This window comes from Leptonotus elevatus, chromosome 18, assembly GCF_054856555.1.
Source record: "Leptonotus elevatus isolate MCC_2025b chromosome 18, RoL_Lele_1.0, whole genome shotgun sequence".
NCBI lineage: Eukaryota > Metazoa > Chordata > Actinopteri > Syngnathiformes > Syngnathidae > Leptonotus > Leptonotus elevatus.
Window position 1 is genome coordinate 2,046,852 of NC_141256.1, and position 12,473 is coordinate 2,059,324.

At 49.8% G+C, this 12,473-nt stretch overlaps 1 pseudogene; it reads right to left on the minus strand.

The window, feature by feature from the left end:
- Nucleotides 1-6,356: 6,356 nt before the first annotated feature.
- On the minus strand, nt 6,357-8,404 carry LOC147158226 (uncharacterized; annotated as a pseudogene).
- Nucleotides 8,405-12,473: the final 4,069 nt, after the last annotated feature.

The window sequence follows — 12,473 nt, forward strand, 5'->3', positions numbered from 1 at the left end:
AGCCCCAGCCGCCCCCACGTCCCCAATCCCCCAGACACCCCCCACCCCCAGCACCCCCCCCCGCAACCCCCACCACCGCCCCCCCCTCCAACAAAGCCGCCCCCCCCGACCCCACCCCGACCAACCGGCAGCCCTCCAACCCCCGACCCCCAGCCCCCGGGGACCACCCGCATCCAGGCACCGGCGCCGAAGAGGGGCCGGACAGCGGAGCGGAGAGGGCAGCCGCGCCCACCCCACCCCCCGCCGTGTGGAAGGACGGAACACCGGGGGCAGAAGGGGGAGATGGGGGCACCGGAGGGCAGCCGACACCCCCGAACCCCAGGCCCAGTGGGGGAAGGCCCCGGTCGTCACCCCAGCGTTCTTTGTGAAAATTAACCCCTGTTACTGAGTCCGCCAGCTCGCCGACTGGCGAACTCTACCCCTAAACCGGTAATGTGACCCCACCCAGTGTATATACAAGTGTGTGTGTGTGGTGCATTAAAATTAGGAGCAGGTGAACCGGAGCCGATGGAAATGATATTCCCACGCTCCGATCCACCCGCCACTCAAGCATGTTACTGAGTGTATGTGGTGCATTAAAAAAAAATAGATAGGGCGGGGGGGGGGGGGTCGGGGACACGGACAGGGGACCGTAGCACTGCTCTATACTGCGGCCCCCAACCGATGGCACCCCCACAAGCCCCCCCCCCACACAAGTTGTGTGGTGTATTAAAATTGGAGGGGAGTTGTAGGGTGAAGACGGTGTTTCCACCCTACCCCACCCCCCAAAGTGTGTTATGTGCCCTATATGTCTATAAAAGTGTATTGTGCAAACCTAGTGTAGTGAGTTAAGAGGAGTGACCAGCGGAGCCCTCCCCAACCGGGCGGGGGCAGGAGGCGCACCGGCCCACCAAGCCCCCACCCACCCCACCAGGACCCCGGCGGGCATATGGGACCCGTCCGGCGGGGCGATAGGGCTCGCCCCCCGGATACTGGGTCCCGCCCGAGGTGCCAGGACGCCCACTGGAGCGGGGCGGGCACGACACCAAACCCCAGCCAACCCCGCCGGCCCCCGTAGCACCGAGACCCGGGCCATGGATGGAGCCCTCGGCCCAGGGGAGGGGAAGGAAGGCGTACCGGGGAGGGGGAAGGGAGGGGGGAAGGGGACGACAAGAAGGGCAGGGGGCAGCGGCAGGGACGCAAGGAGAGGGGGAGAGGAGGAGGAAGGGTGACGAGGGAGAGGGGACAGGGAGGCGGAGGACGGGCGGGGAGAGGCGAGGAGGGAGAGGCAGCAAGGGGGAGGAAGGGGGAGGGGAGAGGGAACCACGGGGCACCCCGGCGGCCCACAGGCCCCGAACCGCGTCGCCGGGCCCAGAGCGACGGACCGCGCCGGAGCGGCGCCGCCCCAGACACCAGGGAGAGCCTCGTGTTTTGTCATTTTAAAAACGTTTTCACAAACTTGAATCCAAAAGTCAGATTCCGGAGCTATAGACAAGTCTGTTTCCCATTTCGAGATGGGTAAAGACGTTTTATCAGTATATGAAAGTAACTTATATATTTTTGAGAGTTTTTTTGTTGTTGTCGGAGAAAGCTTGGTAATATATTTAGCTAAAACAGGCGGTTGGAGCGTACCCTGAAGTGTTGGAATTTGTTTCTTTATCATACTTTTAACTTGCAAATAATGTAAAAAATTGCCGTTTTTTATTTTGTATTTTTGGAGCAAGGATGTATATGATATAAACATATTATCTGAGAAGAGATGGTGGAGATGTGTAATTCCTTTCTGCTCCCACAAACTCAAATAAAACGATTGGTTGTTAATTTGAAAGTCGGGGTTATGCCATAGGGGAGAAAGCCCACAGGGCTCCACTTGGGCTTTTGTAATTTCTAGTGCCTTCCACCAGGCAGTCAGGGTGGCGGAAATCATTGGATTTTTAAAACAGTTATGTCGCTTAATCGATGTTGTAATAAAGAGTAAATCTAGGAGTCTGAGGTTATTACAATCCTTCTGTTCTAGTTCCAGCCAACAGTTAGTATCTCTATTGGGTTGTGCCCATAAAATAATATATTGTAGCTGGTTGGCTATATAGTAGTGCATAAAATTTGGTGCCTCTAGACCTCCTTTGGATTTATTTTTCTGAAGAGTAGATAGACTATCTTTGTTTTTTTTTTATTCCAGTAAAATTTTGTAACGGCTGAGTCCAACAACTGGAACCAGTTAGCCGTAGGTTTAAATGTAATCATTGAGAAAAAATAGTTTATTTTGGGTAAAACTTTCATTTTAATAGTGGCTATTCGTCCTATTAGAGAAATAGGAAGATTATTCCAGCGCTCCAAGTCACTATAAATGCTATCCAGAAGTGGAGTAAAGTTTAAATTAATTAAATCAGTTAATTTAGGTGAGATTTTTATGCCTAAGTATTTTAAATTACCTATAGGAAATGAGTAGTAGGTCCTGGCTTGCAGGGTTCCATGAATTTTCTGTAATAGGTAGAAGTGTTGATTTTGTCCAGTTAATAGAATAATCTGATAACTGTGAGAATTTAGTTATTAAGTTAAATACTTCCCCTAACGAAATAGCAGGCTTTTCTAAATAAAGTAAAATATCATCGGCATATAGATTAATTTTATGTTCTGTTACCCCAGAGTGAATTCCTTGAATCCTTCTTTCCTGGCGTATGGCTAATGCAAGCCGTTCAATAAATATTGCAAATAATAAAGGCGACAGTGGGCATCCCTGTCTTGTGCCTCTCTGTAGAGTAAAACTCTGAGATATAATCCCATTAGTAGTAACAGTAGCTTTAGGAGAATCATATAATACTGACACCCAGTGAATAAATGACTTCCCAAAGCCAAATTTATTTAAAACAGCAGAGAGGAAGGACCAGTTAACTTTGTCAAAAGCTTTTTCTGCATCCAATGATATAATAACTGCCTTTTTATCATACCGCTGTGACATACTAATAAGGTTAAAGAGCCTTCTAATATTATTAGTAGAGTGACGCTCTTTAATAAAGCCTGTTTGGTCGCTATGAATGATTGTCGGGATTACTGTCTCTAATCTAGATGTAAAAACCTTAGTGATAATTTTAATATCAGTGTTAATTTGTGAAATCGGACGGTAACTTGATGGAAGGGTGGGGTCTTTTTCTGGCTTTAATAAAAGTTTAATTGCTGCTGTATTCATGTGTGGGCGTATGTGACCATTAGTTTTAATTTCTGTTACTACTCTTAAGAATAGTGGAGCAAGCATTGACCAGAAGTGCTTTAAAAATATAGCCGGATAACCATCCGGGCCAGGTGCTTTGCCATTTGGCATACTATCTAGAGCACTGTACAACTCATTTATAGTAAGTGGTGCATCTAACATATCTTTATATTCAGTAGTTAACTGAAGTATATTTAAGCTACTGAGGAATGCCTCAATATGCTCTGGGTTAGGCTTATTAGTTTCTGAGTATAGGTTGTGATAGTAATTGTAAAAAATTTGATTAATTTCTTCTGTTAATTGTGTACATTCACCAGTTGTCCCTTTAATAGCCGTTATAAGCGATTTTTCCCGATTACGTTGAAGTTGGTTTGCAAGAAATTTACCTGATTTGTTATTATATTCAAAGTTGTTGTATCTCAATTGTTGTATTATAAACTCTGTCTTTTTAGTTAACATATCGTCTAACTGTATTTTTGTATTTTGTAAGTCAGTCCATATTTGGTTATTTGGGTTTATTGCATACTCATCCGTCAGTTGTTTAATTTTATCTTCCAAGTCTTTTTCTAATTTTTGATCCTGTTTCTTTTTATAAGATGAATATGATATAATTTTACCTCTAATTACTGCTTTCCCAGCTTCCCAGAGAAGAGATGGAGATAGGTCTGGAGAGTCATTTATTTCCAAAAAGTCTGCCCATTCTTTTCTTATAATTTTGTCAAATTCTGCGTCATTTAGCAGTGAGATGTTAAAACGCCATGTCGGTGGTGGTTTAAAGGTATAATCAACTTGTAGGGAAAGGGAGACTGGTGCATCCATTGGATGAGGACAGGTGACATCCAAACTGTAGAATCTGGAGAACGTGCAAGGTGACAACAAGGAAGCCGCCGCACAGACGTCCTCCAAGGCCAGTCCATGAGGTAGACACACCCCTGGTGGAGTGACTGCACACCCCAGGAGGATGGGGACGACCAGAGACCCGATATGACTCCCGAATCGCCTCCCCGATCCAATGGGAGAGGCGTTGCTTGGACACGGCAGCTCCCTTATTCGGGCTGTCGTAAGACACAAAAATCTGTGTGTATGTACGGAAACATGACGTAACATCCAAAGAAAAGCGAAGCGCCCTCACAGGACAACAAAGCGTCATCCCTATCCGTCGACGGCGGAGCAAAACGAACGAGACGAATAGGGTGGTTGGCTTGAGAGCCAGACAAAACTTTGGGCACATAAGCAGCATTTGGCCACCATGTGACCCCTGCCCCGTCGGGATGCCAACAAAGGCATTCGGGCTAACAGACAGGGCGTGGAGCTCCTCCACCCGCTTAGCGGATGCTATTGCAAGTAGAAATGCCGTCTTGCAAGACAGTCAGCGAAGTTCCACTACGGTCAACGGCTCGAAAGGGGACCTACACAGTGCGTCGAGCATCAGACAAAGGTTCCAGGCAGGGACTCGAGGCGGATTCCTAGAACGAAAGCGAAAGGGCACCCCTGAGGAAGGAGGCCACTAGGCTATGGCAACCCACAGACTTGCCATCCACTGCAATATGGCAGGCCAAAATGGCTGCCATGTAGACCTTGATCGTAGAAAGGGAATGCTCCTTATCGTAAACAGATTGGAGGAATTCCAGAAACTTGGTAATAGGGCACGTCACGGGATCGCTCCTGCAACTTGCACAGCTTCTACCTGTTAGCATACAGCGAACGAGTGGACGGAGCCCTGGCATTAAGGATCGTATGCTGATTTTAATGCACCACACACAATTTTAATGCACCACACACACACACTTGTATATACACTGGGTGGGGTCACATTCACGGTTTAGGGGTAGAGTTCGCCAGTCCGCGAGCTGGCGGACTCAGTAACAGGGGTTAATTTTCACAAAGAACGCTGGGGTGACGACCGGGGCCTTCCCCCGCTGGGCCTGGGGTTCGGGGGTGTCGGCCGCCCTCCGGTGCCCCCATCTCCCCCTTCTGCCCCCGGTGTTCCGTCCTTCCACACGGCGGGGGGTGGGGTGGGCGCGGCTGCCCTCTCCGCTCCGCTGTCCGGCCCCTCTTCGGCGCCGGTGCCTGGGTGCGGGTGGTCCCCGGGGGCTGGGGGTCGGGGGTTGGGGGGCTGCCGGTTGGTCGGGGTGGGGTCGGGGGGGGGGGGGCGGCTTTGTTGGGGGGGGCGGTGGTGGGGGTTGCGGGGTGGGGGGTGCTGGGGGTGGGGGGTGTCTGGGGGATTGGGGGCATGGGGGCGGCTGGGGCTGGGTTGGGGTGGGTGGCGGGGGTGGATGGGGGGCGGGGGGTTGTGGGGGGGCGGGGGTTGGGGGCCGGTGGGGTGCCTGGTGGGCCTGCAGTGCCCCGTCCTGCTGCGTTGGGCCGGGGGCGCGGGCCGTGTTGGGGCGGGGGGCGCTCCTGCTCCTGGGTTTGCTCTCCGGCCGGTGGCCCTGGTGGGGCCCGGGGGTCGTCCTTTGGCGCTGCCGCGGCCTGGGGGGCCCTGAGGTGTTGCGCTTGCTCTGTTCCGGCGGGGGTCGACGGCTCCCCTCTTTGGTGGAGATTTTCATGCATGCCAGATCCACCACACCAGCATCTACCGAAACTCAGACACAATCTGTTTCCTCCTCAGGTTATTGAATCGGTGGAGGCTGGTGTCTCGGATCTCACGCGGCTTCGTCTGTCCTTCCTTCCTTTTCTCGGTCTCTCCGTTGGTCTCTTGAGGCCTCCCTGATTTTATGTTTTTTGGATTTGTTGGGGTCTGGATGTTTCTTGGGCTGGGGAGGAGTTCTGGTGGGGGGTGTCTGGTCGGTGCTGGATTTCACCTTCCTTGGTTTTCTTCGGTCCCCTCGGGTCTCCTGGTGTTCGATTTAGGTGAACGGTATGAGATTTTTTTTTTCTAATAGGTTTTCTGGTGAGCTAACAAACACACGCACGCACGCACGCACGCACACACACATACTCACCCACACACACACAAAAAAAAAATGTATGCATGTATGTATGTATATATGTATATATGTATGTATATATGTGTATATATATATATATATATATATATTTAAAAAAAAAAAAAAAAAAAAATGCAATGATGATGACATTTCCGAATGAACAATACTGAGCTCTTAAGGAAAAAAAAGAAGAAAAAAAAAAAAAAGGATCGTATGCTGAACAGAAGACGAGCACTCAGTCAGCAACGGGTCTCGACCCTCAGCGGCCAGAGACAAAGATGGAGCCGGCGGGGATCGGGATGCCAAATCTGACCCCGCTGTTGGGACAGTAGATCCTGGGCAGGATCCACGGTTCGGAGGAGCAGAGACTGCGAAGGAGAGGGAACCAAGTCTGGCCTGGCCAAAGAGGGGCCACCAGCAACAATGTGTGACCCTCCAGAAGGACCCTCTGAAGAGTCAGATGAATGAGGGGGAGAGGTAGGAAGGCATATAGCAGGCCCCTTGGCCAGGGGTGTGCCAGAGCATCCTGGCCTAGCGGGCTGCTCTGTTCCCTCAGGGAAAAACAGAGGGGACAGTGAGTGGACTCCTCAGAGGCAAAAAAAAGATCCACTGTCGCTTTTCCGAAGCGACTCCAAATGGCGCTCACCACCTCCGGGTGGAGACTCCAATCCCCCTGAGGCGGACGACGGCGGGAGAGGGTATCCACCGACTGGTTGACGATGCCCGGGAGAAACATGGCACGCAGGCTGGCAAGATGGGGGGCGGCCAATCTGAGGAAGCCTCCATGAGGCCCGTAGCAGCTGTGCCCAGCTACTGACCTTGTCCCGCCCTGATGATTGACGTGATACACAGTGGACGTGTTGTTCGATCGTACCAGGAAATGGCGCTCTGCCTTCAAGGGCAGAAAATGAATCAGGACCAGATGCACAGCCCGCAGCTCCAGCACATTGATGTGCAGCGATCTGTCCCCTGCAGACCACAGGCCTTGAGCCGTCCTGTGTTGCCAAACTGCACCCCATCCCCTCAGGCTGGCATCAGTGGTGACAACTTTGTGACGTGTGGGTACCACCCCCAACGGGACTCCCGCTGATAGAACAGACCGGCGACCCCAAGGTGCGAGAGCACCCATGAACCAACTGGATACTCGGAGACGTTTCAGATGGTCCCGCAGCGGGTTGAGCCGGAAGCGGAGCAGCCACCATTGCAATGGTCACAGCGACAGCAGGCCCAATGCCATCAGGGACATTAACTTGCCTAGCAGATGCAGAAAAGGGCAGCATCCCATTGGCACAGAAGAGAGAGATGAGACGTAGCACATCGTCGACCCTTCGTGGGGATGGCCGGGCAGTCATGGAGGTGGTGTCCAACGACATTCCGATGAACAGAGTCTGCTGAGAGGGAACAAGAGAGGACTTCTCCAGGTTGACCTTGAGCCCAAGTCGTGACACATGCTGTAGAAGCGTAGACGTGTCTCGGATTTTCCTGATCCTTGGCGCATATCAGCCAGTCGTCCAAGTAAGGAAGCACCTTTGTGCCCCTCGACTTCAGGGTTGCAGGGGCCGCCTTCACTACACGTGTGAACACACTGGGAGAGAGTGACAGCCCAAATCCTGTGCTGAGGAGCAATAGGTACGTGGAAGTAAGCGTCCTTCAGATCGATTGACGTGAACCATTCCCCTCGGGCGATCTTCCTCAACACGGCCGATGTAGTTAGCATACGGAAGGGCAACATCCTGAGGTAATGCTTGAGACCTCTCAGATCTAAGACAGGGCGTAGTTCGCCTGTCTTTTTTGGAATGAGGAAGTAGGGGGAGTAGAATCCCCCTGGATGAGCCAAGGGATTCACTGCTTCGATAGCGGACTTGGCGAGGAGGGTCACTAGCTCTTGATCCAGAGCTAGTGCCTTTTTCGGGTCGCTGACAGTCTCTCGGACCCGGGTCGGAACTGAATCCTGTACCCATGAGACAATGTCGAAAGCACCAATGGGTCCGAAGCGAGGGCAGCCCAGTAGTTGAGCTGGCGACAGGAAAAGTAACCAACTGACGGCCCCTCGGGGTAAATCCCTGGCCCTCCCAGATTTAGGGGTCCGGGAGGGATAGAGCGTGGTGCGTGAAGCTCGGGGCTGACCATGGGGGCCCTCGGCCAGAGGGGCGAACCCCACGGGCGTCTGTGACATGGCCTGGAGTGGGACAACGAGGTCTGTATCCCCCCGTAGGCCGAAAGGAATGCCCAATACGTGACAGAAGGGCGTCCGAGAGAGCAGCTCCCCCCGAGTTTGATGGAGCATAGGGCCTGGCAAGGCTAGCAAACTTACGACTTGCATCATTAGCATGCACTGTGCGTTCCAGCGCTCCTGTCGCTACCAACCCGAAAACTCGATCCGGCACCACAGGGAGGTGACGCAGTTCCTTCCGGGAGGGCTCTCGCAAGGGAGATTGAGACAACCATACCTGACGGTGCGTCTGGATAAGCAAATACATACTACGGCCATGCTCCCTCAAAAGGAGGGATAAATCCCTCAGCGCCATGTTACAGAACGATGTAGCCTCATCTACTTCGTTGTCTCTCAAAGCTGCGGAGCGAGCAAGTAGGAGATGCGCCTGGCCGTTGGCCAGGCATGCTACGACCATCGCCGCGTTGTACAACTCAGTGACCAGTTCGTCCATCAAGCGCCACTGAGGGCTAGGGCCTTTCATATCCTCTCTAAGGGCTTCCTCCGGGGAGACGATGAGTGAAGCCACAGAATACTCTGCATTAGGCATACGTTCCAAACCAATAGGATTCAGAAACCGCATATTCGCCAGGGCACGGCCGTTCGCCGGGAGCCGAAGATAAACACTAGAATTGGACCAGCAGGAATGAAGGTCTGTCAAAAAAAGATGAGATTTCAGGATCCAAAAAGACTCGGTTGAGTAGTCCATCGAAGAGAGGCCACACTCAGTAGGAGGCTGAGAAAAGCCAGACATGTCCAACTTTAAACGTCGGAACGCGCTCAGCATAACAGTGCGCACCAATTCCGCTCCAGCTGAAAAACGTTCAGAAGGAGGAAAAGACGGGCCAGTGGAAACAGAGTCCATACCCGAACATGCCTCAGAATCCCGGATGGAGACGGCATCCTCTGCGACGTCGTCTGTTTGGGAGGGCAATTGGAGTGTTGCATCCGGCATGTCCACCAAAGCAACGCCACTGCAGAGGATTGAGAAACAGAAGGGTTTCAATCACCCAACTGTGCCTGTATTGCCATCACACTCGCCTGCAAACGGCTCAACTGCAAGGCAATCTGAGAGTCAGTCCGACTCTTCTTACTCTGATGGTCAAGGGCAGCAGGAGAAGCAGACCTGCGTTTTGCCCGACCCCTGCGAGGGTGGGGGGGAGAAGGACCCATTGCCACCACCGACAATGACCACCCCTGGACAGCTGCTGTGTCCTGGTGAGGCGCAATATCATTTGTGTTCACCGGAGTGTGGCCCGCCGCAGCAGCAGTCACCACTGCGCGACAATCGAGACATCAGTCAGTGCGTCCCTCTTCGGGCAAGAAGGAGCCGCCATAGTGCTTGCATCGAGCGTCGTCGTCCATAGCAGCCGCCGATTGATGCGCAATGAGTGTGCGCAAGTCAACAGGCTGCTATCTTTGTGTGGGAGAGGAGGCGAAAACCGGCCTCTTCACCAACGGAACAAACAAATTCACAAGTGCTCACTGAAACACGTAAGTGAACGTTTGTGTTGTCATAAACTAGCACAAGTCATGACCGACAATATCAAAGCCATCAAACAACCTCAAGGCGGCTGGCGACCCACGGATGGGTCAAAGTAACGGTAGGCAAGACGACAACAGTTGCTGACATCCACAAACTTGAAGCCGCAACGTCCATATATAAATTCCAAAAGTCCAAATACACAGAGCCTTCGCAGCCAACCTCGCTGCCTCGATCAACAATATCACAGGCCACCGGCGATGAAGAAAGGCGGTAAACGCCGTGAGTGACTGCGCAAGAAGGTCGAAGAGACTCGGTTCCGGCTACGATCCCCTTTTATACATGAGGATCACGTCAGCTGGAACCCTGGAAATGTCCTTTTATGAATTCTTTCTCGAGTGACGCATGCGCGTGGGGGATTTCCGTGCTGTTTCATCACCGACACCTGGCGGTCGGGAGGGACGAAATAGAAACAGATTCTTAGTCAATAACACAAAATCTTGAGCAATAGCATTGCTAAATATTTACCAAGTAGCGTTAGCACACACTAGTGGACGAAAACGGTAACATTTTACATTGCAGTAAATTACACAATGAACATGAAATATAACAATAGTTAAACAATGAAACATTGCTCCAATACGAACTTTGTTCCCTTCTCAGCCAGGTGCAAAAGAATTGTTCACTGAATTAGTTGTAAACTGCAAAAAGTTGTGTTTTCTCTGATTTCCTGTGGCGGGCACACGTCTTCTCTGTACTTGGAAGACGGCACTACTAAGTGCGTCGGTTATTTACATCTGTTCCTACCTTTTCCTGTATCCTTCTAAATAAAAGTATCTATATAATAATAGCACAATAAAACAACACAATTCTGCAATACAAAAATGCGAAAACAAAAATAATAGCAGGGTCATTTACATATTTTATTTTAGAAAACCGGAGGGGGAAAAATATTTTTTTACTTTTATTTTTGCCCTGCAATTCGTCGCCCCCTCCACTCGATGGCACCCTAGGCGACCGCCTAGTTTGCCTATGCCCTGTGCCCACGGCTTCAGCCGTACAACAATGGTCACAATAAAATGACACAGAATCCGGGGGCGCCGTGGCTCAGTGGTCGTTTACCAACCCAGAGGTTGTGGGTTCGATCCCATGCTATTGTGACCACGTCAAAGTATCTTTGAGCAAAATACTGAACCCCCAGTTGCTCCTGATGCTGCGTCATCAGTAGGTGAATGGGTAGTCAAATAGCCTGACCTTTGAGGGCTCTGACTGTGATTGTTAAAGTTGTACATAATCATAAAATGAAAAGAGAGGCAATGCAAGGACGAGGTGAAGAGATAATTGAAACAGTCAAGATGGAGGATACAAGGCATGAATGATTATTTGTACACTGCAAAAACGCAAGGTCTAAATATTAGATATAAACACTTATTTCAAGGGAAAATTACTTGAAACTAGTGAAATGATCTGTCCATGCAGCAAGATCATTTTACTAACTTAGATTTCTTGAAATAAGACAAATGTGTAGATCTATATTTATCTTAAAATGAGATTTACAAACTAATTCTAAGCAACAAATCAAGTCAATTAAATCTTAAAATAAGCCTCAAACAAAGGTTGAATTACTTTTATTGTTGCTTAGAATAAGCTGAAAATACCTATTCTAAGCATCAAATCAAGGCAAACATTCTTAAAATATTTTTTGTTTTATTCAATACTGAAATGGAGCATGAAGTGTCAATCTTTATTTGTCCTTTAAGTACAACTTGACTGGAACACAATCACCTCAGGTAATACAATTATAACGTGCTCTGACATGTCACAGACCTAATGAGCTTTTGTTAAAGCTATTTCAACACCTCAACTATATTTGTACGGAGGAAACAAAAGTAAATATACATGATATACTGAAACATGAATGAATGAATGAAAAGAAGCCCAGTATAAGTTTTATAAAGGTGTCCTTTATCAAAAGGCCAATGAGAGACCTTGTACAACCTTGACCAACAATATAACTATTGCACTGCACTAATGTCATCTGAAAAATCCAAATCTGCTTTCCAATAAATGAATGCCATTCTGACTTACCTTCAGTATGGAGTGTTAGGGACCAACACTCCACACTACAGTTTCTTGGGGAGGAAAGGGGTGAAGTGGCACCAAAAGGCCTGGATACACCAATCAGACGTCATGAGTCGGAAAGCGTCCAGGCCTAACCGTCGATGTGCGCCGTCTGATTAACGTATAAAACGTCGGATCCCGTTGGTTAGCGTTTGGAGGGTGTTTTTGCCAGATTCAACATGTTGAATCGGTGTCAGCCCGTTGTGACATTTGATCACGCTGATAGGCTGTTAGCTAGCAAATCAGCGCATTGGGACATGACAAATGCAGATAATCAGTGTAAACCTTTCCAATACATGGCCTTTCATATGCAAGACAGTGTTACTGTATCACTCGATTTGCACATTATCACACTTTGTATTTGGACATAAAGAAGAGAAGATGAATTCAGCACTATATGATATATCATGCAACTGGATAAAGGACTGCACTGTAAAGAGCCTGAGGGTGTGCTTCGCGTGGGAATACATCGTGAGGAATCTTTGTTTACATTTTATATCTCGCCCCCTTTCCAGAGCTTTCCAGTTGCCTTTTTCAAAC